The following is an 8,367-nucleotide window of genomic DNA, read 5'->3' as shown; positions in this document are numbered from 1 at the left end:
ATAAAGTACCGTATATTTTCCTTATAATTGTGGATGCAGTGTATTTGATCAGACTTTCCCGGACCTCCCCGGGTAATTAAAGGTGGTGGCAGCTGGTTAATTTTAGGTTATGAGTAGTGTAAAATGAGGCTCACATTTCATATTACCTTAGCCAAGAATTATTACAATAATAATAATAATAATGATAATAATAATAATAATAATAATAATAATAATAATAATAATAATACCACTTTTACTAAAGCAAAGATTAAGCATGGCACTCTATAAAAACCATCATGTCATCACCCGACGATGTTAAAGAGCAAGGCTACGCATAAAGCACTCACGGAAATAATACCAACCAACACTGGTCACTTAACCACATACTAGTGACAAAGACAAACCTTTAGAAACCTTCAATTCGGTGTGAAATTTCCATCACTGTTGAATCATCAAGCTGAAGGTTAAATGTTTTAGACAAAGTCAGCTTTGCAAAGTTTACTCTCATGACCACGCTCAACCACAGCTCTTACGTCACTGTCGTGATAGCAGCGTGTATGTGTATGTAATTGGCCGATTATAACTATACATCATGACGTTGAGTATTTTTTTTTTTAGTCAACTTCTACTCTTCATTCATAATCAGTACTCATGGTAAAAACTAAATTAATTTACAAAGTTGTTTTTAAAAAAAAATATTTCGTTTTAATATTTCAAGAAGTAAGAGCGCACAGTGGTGTGGTGCTGATTCCCAGAGGCTGAAATCGTGTTCGGGGGGGTGGGGGGGGGGGGGTGTGCTTGCCAGTGGTGAGAGGGCACAGTGACCTAGGTGGTTGGGTCGTGCCCAATGGAGTGACAGATCAACATGCTTTATCACTGTATACACTATAAAATACATTTCATGTATCCAATGAAACTTTTTTTTTTTTTTTTTTTTTACTCATTGGTAGTAGAAATGATCTATAAGACTCTGTAAGATGTTGCTGAATCATGACAGCATCAGTTCCTGACTACATTCACATACCGAGTACAAGAAGCTATAAAACTTAATCTCAGGTGGGGATTAGTACAAAAGGGCAATTCCTCCCAGCATCCTCTATTTCTCACTAAAGTGGTACGGAAATCCCTACATGCGACAGAGTCAGGAAATCGGCAGATATTCACACTGGTGTGAAATGTCCTGTCCTCCCCACCCACTACAACCCTAAGCACAAGTTGGCACATTTACGTCAGTAACAAGCCCTCGTTCAGTATATACACACATCTCCGCACACAGACACGTATACTGTACGCATCTCGCTGTAGTATGGTGAATCCACAAACAGTGGAAGAGTGTGTGCTCGATTACAAAGGTCGAACTGCACTGCCAGAGTAGACAAGAGACCATTATGTAATTCAAATCACGAATCCTGTCGATGACGCAAAATCATGCCCCAGGTCAAAGTGTGGTCAGTTACATTAATCAAAAGGCCGGGCATTACACAGAGCTCAGCAAGTCGCAAACTTCTCAGGGGGATGATATAGTATATGACAGGAATGTTTTTAACTCCAGTGCGACATCTTTGCAAGTGGAAATATCTTGAATACAGTCATATTTATCTAAAATATTCTGTTGTAAGATTACTATAAACTAAATACGATTATTTGGTACGATTATTTATTTGACTATTTCTAGACATTTGCTACAAGCTTGAAATCCTCTTGTACTATTAGCAGGTCATTTCACCCATTTGAAGTCATGAGTTATTAAAATGAAAAATTATATTTCACTTATAATCATCTCAGATAAGAAATATTATATAAATATGCTCACATCCAAGATAGTGTCACTTACTAAATTATTAATTTATTTTATATATATATATATATATATATATATATATATATATATATATATATATATATATATATATATATATATATATATATATATATTTTAAACAGATAATCCTGATCAAAAGTTTACACCCCCCTGGCTCTTAATGTATCGTGTTGCCTTCTTGAGCATCAGTGAATGTTTGCACCTTTTGTAATATTCGTGTATGAGTCCCTCAGTCGTCCTCAGTGTGAAAAGATGGACCTCAACGTCATGTAGCCGCTGTTGGAAATGGCTCAAGTATGCAGAAGATGCTGGAAAAGTAAAGAATGTGCCGGACCTGGAGGATTTTTCTGAAGAACAGTGGGCAGTTTAACTGCTCAGGACAAACAAGGGCCTCATGAACAACTCTCACAAAACATAAACACAGTCGCTGATCATCCCGGTAACGACACACAGGATTAATAATCAAGCGTGTGTAAACTTTTTAACTGGTTCATTTGTGTAAATTCAGTGATTATTGTGTCTTGTGGACTATATGTAATCATCTGTTATGTGAAATAGCTCATTCAGGGCAGAACTAAATAAACAACTAAAATAAAAATATATTGCATAAAAAGAGTTGAGGAGTTTGAAACACTCAACACTCAAATGGGGCTGACTTAATGCAAATCAGTTTGATAATATTAAGGAAAGCAGGAACCAGATTTTAACACTAAAAGGTACTGTAATTTTAGCCAATGGTGCACATTTTATCAAATATAGCAATATCCAATATCAAAAAGGCACTGAAAATGATTTTTGCTTGTGGAATAAACATTGTTTGGTAATATACAGTATCTCACAAAAGTGAGTACACCCCTCACATGTTTGTAAATATTTGATGATATCTTTTCATGTGACAACACTGAAGAAATGACACTTTGCTACAATGTAAAGTAGTGAGTGTACAGCTTGTGTAACAGTGTAAATTTGCCGTCCCCTCAAAATAACTCAACACACAGCCATTAATGTCTAAACCGCTGGCAACAAAAGTGAGTACACCCCTAAGTGAAAATGTCCAAATTGGGCCCAAAGTGTCAATATTTTGTGTGGCACCATTATTTTCCAGCACTGCCTTAACCCTCTTGGGCATGGAGTTCACCAGAGCTTCACAGGTTCCACTGGAGTCCTCTTCCACTCCTCCATGACGACATCACGGAGCTGGTGGATGTTAGAGACCTTGTGCTCCTCCACCTTCCGTTTGAGGATGCCTCACAGATGCTCAATAGGCTTTAGGTCTGGAGACATGCTTGGCCAGTCCATCACCTTCACCCTCAGCTTCTTTAGCAAGGCAGTGGTCGTCTTGGAGGTGTGTTTCGGGTCGTTATCATGCTCTGCTTCAGTATGTCACAGTACATGTTGGCAAGCATGTCTCCAGACCTAAACCCTATTGAGCATCTGTGGAGCATCCTCAAACGGAAGCTGGAGGAGCACAAGGTCTCTAACATCCACCAGCTCCGTGATGTCGTCATGGAGGAGTGGAAGAGGACTCCAGTGGAACCTGTGAAGCTCCGGTGAACTCCATGCCCAAGAGGGTTAAGGCAGTGCTGGAAAATAATGGTGCCACACAAAATATTGACACTTTGGGCCCGATTTGGACATTTTCACTTAGGGGTGTACTCACTTTTGTTGCCAGCGGTTTAGACATTAATGGCTGTGTGTTGAGTTATTCTGAGGGTACAGCAAATTTACACTGTTACACAAGCTGTACACTCACTACTTTACATTGTAGCAAAGTGTCATTTCTTCAGTGTTGTCACATGAAAAGATATCATCAAATATTTACAAACATGTGAGGGTGTACTCACTTTTGTGAGATACTGTATATTTAAAAAATAGTATTGCCATTTATAATGCATATTTAATTCCTGATCTAATTTAATGAATAGTTGTCATTGTGTTGACAATAGACATCATTTCAAAATCAACCTAAGCAGCATTTCCTAAAGCCAGGTCTGCTGCGAACATTATCAGTGAGATTTATCAGTGAGATCAACGCAGTTACTCTGAATGCTGACAGACATGCAGGAGCCATGAGAGATATCTGTGTGCTTTGTTTTATTTTATAAGATTTCTTTTTACCAGGAAATGCACTATGGATATATTATCATTTGCAAGGGTCTAGTGAGACAGGAATGCTGGGAATGTTTGGAGTTAGGTGTCTCACTTATGGGCACAAGGGCAGTGCTTAGAGGAAGGACATTTGACCCTAAGACCCTTTAGGGCTAAATCAACATCCCCAGAGATTGTATCAGGAACCCTGTATCAGGCTTCACCGTGTCATGGGTCATCGTGTGTAACTCTGAGTAACCACAGGATCGTAGATTTGCATAAAGTTTCACAGTGCATTAAGAGCCTGGGTTTAGAAGAAGAACAATGCAGGATGTCAGCAGGGCTTTGCATTTATAACCACCATTTGCCTGCGGACTGAGGAAATGATTTTGTTTATTCATAGTTCTTTAGCACTACTTTACACAGCTGGAAACTGGAAAATGTTCATTAGTTTTTGTTTGTCCAGTCACAAAATATGCAAGGGGTATTTCCCATGATTATTATGAATGCTGTTAATTGATGATAGTTTAAATATTATATTTAAGTCAGCCAAAGAAGCACGTTAACATTTGTATGTGAATATGTTGCAGCAGTTATGGTAATGAGCCTAGAAAAAAAAAATCCTAAGGGCTCATAATAGTCTAATGATGTCTAGTCAGTTACAGGTCCTGTATAGAGCCTAGGAAAGGCTTACTATTCCTATACCTGTGAGAACTTACAACTACACTCACCGGTCACTTTAATAGCAACACCAGTACATTTGCTCATTCGTGCAATTATCCAATCAGCCAATTATGTGGCAGTAGCACAGTGCATAAAATCTCACAGATACAGGTCAAGAGCTTCAGTTAATGTTCACATCAAACATCAGATGAGGGGGAAGTGTGATCTCTGTGACTCAGAAACTGCTGATCTCCTGGGATTTTCACACGCAATAATCTCCAGAGTTTTGACAGTCTGGTGCAGAAAACTAAAAACATCCAGTTAAAGGCAGTTGCAGGTGGATATGCCTTAATGAAAAGAGATGGCAGAGGAGAATGTCCAGATAGGAAATGCTACAATAGCTCAAATAACCACTCTTAACAACAGTGGTGAGCAGAAAAGCATCTACACGCACGTCAAACCTTGAGGCGGAGGAGCTATACGGAACAGACTGTAAAGATCTACAACAGATTGTAAAAATGTTGCCTGGTCTTTTTTAAACATTCAACTGTCCAGTTTCAGGGACTGAGCGTGAGGCAGGAATACACCATGGAAAGGACTCCAGTCCATCACAGGGCACCATGCATATAAACATTTATTCACACCTAGGGGCAATTTAGAGTACAACCAATCCAACTACACAAGCATGTTTCTGGGAGGAGGAAACCAGAGAACCTGGAGAAACAGGGAGAAAGAACATGTAATCCTCTTCACAGACAGAACCCAGAGCTCAGAATCAACCTTGGGATACCAGAGCTATCTCTTAGCTATAATCTTAGCCCCTCGTAAGATTTCTGACCAGGGAGTCACAGAGAACACAATAGGCAATGCATTCGACTGTTCGCGCTCACCCCACAAGACTCCATTACTAAAGAAAAGGCATGTCGAAGCTCGTTTAAAGTTTGCTACAACTCATTTGGACAAGCCTATGAAATACTGGGAGAGTGTAGTCTGGTCAGACGAGAGCAAAATTGAACTTTTTGGCTGTCATACTACACACCATGTCTGGAGAAGAAATGGCACTGCACATCACCCTAAAAACACTACACCAACAGTGAAGTTTGGAGGTGAAGCATCATGGTGTGGGGCTGTTTTTCATCACATGGTACTGGCAGACTTCATATAATTGAAGGAACGATGAAAGGAGCCCTTTACCGGAAGGTTCTTGAGAAGAATCTGCTGCCATCCACCAGGATGATGAAGCTGAGACGTGGGTGGACCTTCCAGCAGGACAACGATCCAAAGCGTACAGCAAAGGAAACTCTCAACTGGTTTCAGAGAAAATAAAACAAGGTGTTAGAATGGCCCAGTCAATCACCTGACTTGAATCTAATTGAACAATATTTAAAGACGATATGTGTAGAAGAACGGGCCAAAATCACACCTGAATACTGCGGCCCATTAATTTCTTCATACAGGAAGTGCCTTGAAGCCGTCATTACAAACAAAGACTTCTCCACTAAGTATTAAATACATTTCAGTTAGTGTGTTCAATACTTTTTTCCTGTATCATTCCTCTTTATTACACATAACTACATAAATGGACTTTAATGTTTGGATTTCTTTATATGTGTGGATTTCTTGAGTTAATACTGATGTCTGGTGAAAATTTCATGAGAATAGCCTCATTGGAAATATATTTACTGAAAAAAAATGTTGACTTTTTACTCCTTTCCCCCACTGTGTGTGTGTGTATGTGTATATGTGTACATATATATATATGTCAAATACGTATATAGCAAAAATAACACCCCAGCTACCAGCTAATGGGGTATTATATATTATTAGGGTTATTCAGTTTAGTCAGTGCATACCATTGAATTAAAGCTGCATTTCAACCTCAGACTTTTAAATGGGTCATTTCAGCTCAGTTCCAACATGACAGGAAGAACAGCTCGAATAATTTGAAGCATCTCCATATATGAACGTTTAAAGTTTACTTTTTGTTATGAGATACTGTTGAGCTCCACTCAATCCTAATACTGCTAAATTACTAATGCATTCTTAATACGCTCCTAAGACTGTGATTAAATGAAACAGGATAGCCTATGCCATGCTCCTAAATTTGATTTAATAGGCCACTTTTAAGTAGCTGTCCATTTTCGTCAATGTCTTCGGGGGCATATTCTCTAGAGGCTTGTGTAGCCTGGAAACTAAAATTATCTTATACGTGTCTATTCAGAGGAGGACGTTGCTCTACCTCTTGCCTGTCCCGGTGGTGTTACTGTGTCTATGTAGGTTAGCAGATAAAATAGGCCAAAGATCGCATCTGATTTTGGCCTGTGTCCTTGTTTTGCATCCAGTCAATCAGATTATGCAGAGTATCTGAGTTGCTCATTGCAAGCACTGCAGCAGAAAAGACTGCAATGGAGTTCAACTATTTATGAACTGAAAGCTCTGGTCTATATGTGTAATGTAAGCACATTGCTAGTGTGTGTGTGTGTGTGTGTGTGTGTGTGTGTGTACAGTGACTTGCATTTATATTCACTCCCTTGAAATTTTCAACACATTACATTAACCTGGAATTAAAATGACTTTAACTGGGATTATATGCAGTTACACAAAATAGCCCATAATATTGCATTGGGAGTGGATAAAATCTATACAGTTTGCGAAATTATTTAGAAACTAAAATGTAAGTAACATAAGTACAAGTTGAGGCATCTTGTGTTCTAATAAAGGATGATGTGATCTCAATATACAGTAATACACCAGTTCCTGGAAAGATCCAGAGTTTGTTAGAGAACATCATGAACACCGAGGAGCTATTAATACAAGTCTGGGATGAAGTTCTGGAAAAGTATTAATCCTGGATTGGCTAGATTTGTTAGATTTTTAGATCAAGGTTTTGAATAAAAGTCAAATCTAAGTGTACGGCTGCAGTGACAAACCTGCACACGTGATTAATATATAAGAATGCAGTCCTACATTGTTGACCAAAAAAAAAAAAAAAAGAAACAATAATGCCATCTTGTGGCTACATTTTGCATGTGACATGCTCTGGTCTGTTATTGGCTAAATAATGGATCCTCTACTTTCAGTCTACCATGTTGCCATAGTGGCAGGGGGAATGGTGGCTTAGTGCTTAGCATGCTTGCCTCACACCTCCAGGGTTGGAGGTTCAAGTCCCATCTCTGCCCTGTGCATGTGGAGCTTGTATGTTCTCCCCATGCTTTGCGGGTTTCCTCCGGGTACTCTGGTTGTCTCCTTCAGCCTACAGACATGCACTGTAGGCTGATTGGCATCTCTAAATTGTCCGTAGTTTGTGAAAGGGTGTGTGATTGTGCTGTGAGGATTCAATTCCCACGAGACCATGACAATAAAGCTTCTTAATCGTGTGTATTTAAAGAACACCACCATGTAATGTACCTACACAAAATAGCCAGTAATATTGAAGTGGAGCGGGAAAACAATATCATACAGCGAGGAAAATGAGTATTGAACGAGTCAACATTTTTTTCAGTAAATATATTTCCAATGAGTGTATACACATGAAATTTTCACCAGACTTTGGTGTTAACTCAAGAAATCCGCAAATATAAAGGATTCACAACATTAAAGTCCATAAACAAAGTTATGTGTAATAAAGTGGAATGACGCGGGGAAAAAAGTATTGAACACGCTAAGAAAAATCAGTTCTCCAAGGAACTAGTTGAAATAAAGTAATTATACCCCCTATCTGTGCAAATTAACATCCGCTGGGTTAGTAAATTGATGGTCTATAAAAAGGCTTTTCGTTACCAAGGTGTCACACAAGAAACAGCTCATGATGG

Source organism: Ictalurus punctatus, chromosome 19 (genome assembly GCF_001660625.3).
Source record: "Ictalurus punctatus breed USDA103 chromosome 19, Coco_2.0, whole genome shotgun sequence".
Classification (NCBI taxonomy): domain Eukaryota; kingdom Metazoa; phylum Chordata; class Actinopteri; order Siluriformes; family Ictaluridae; genus Ictalurus; species Ictalurus punctatus.
This window is presented reverse-complemented; position numbering follows the sequence as displayed.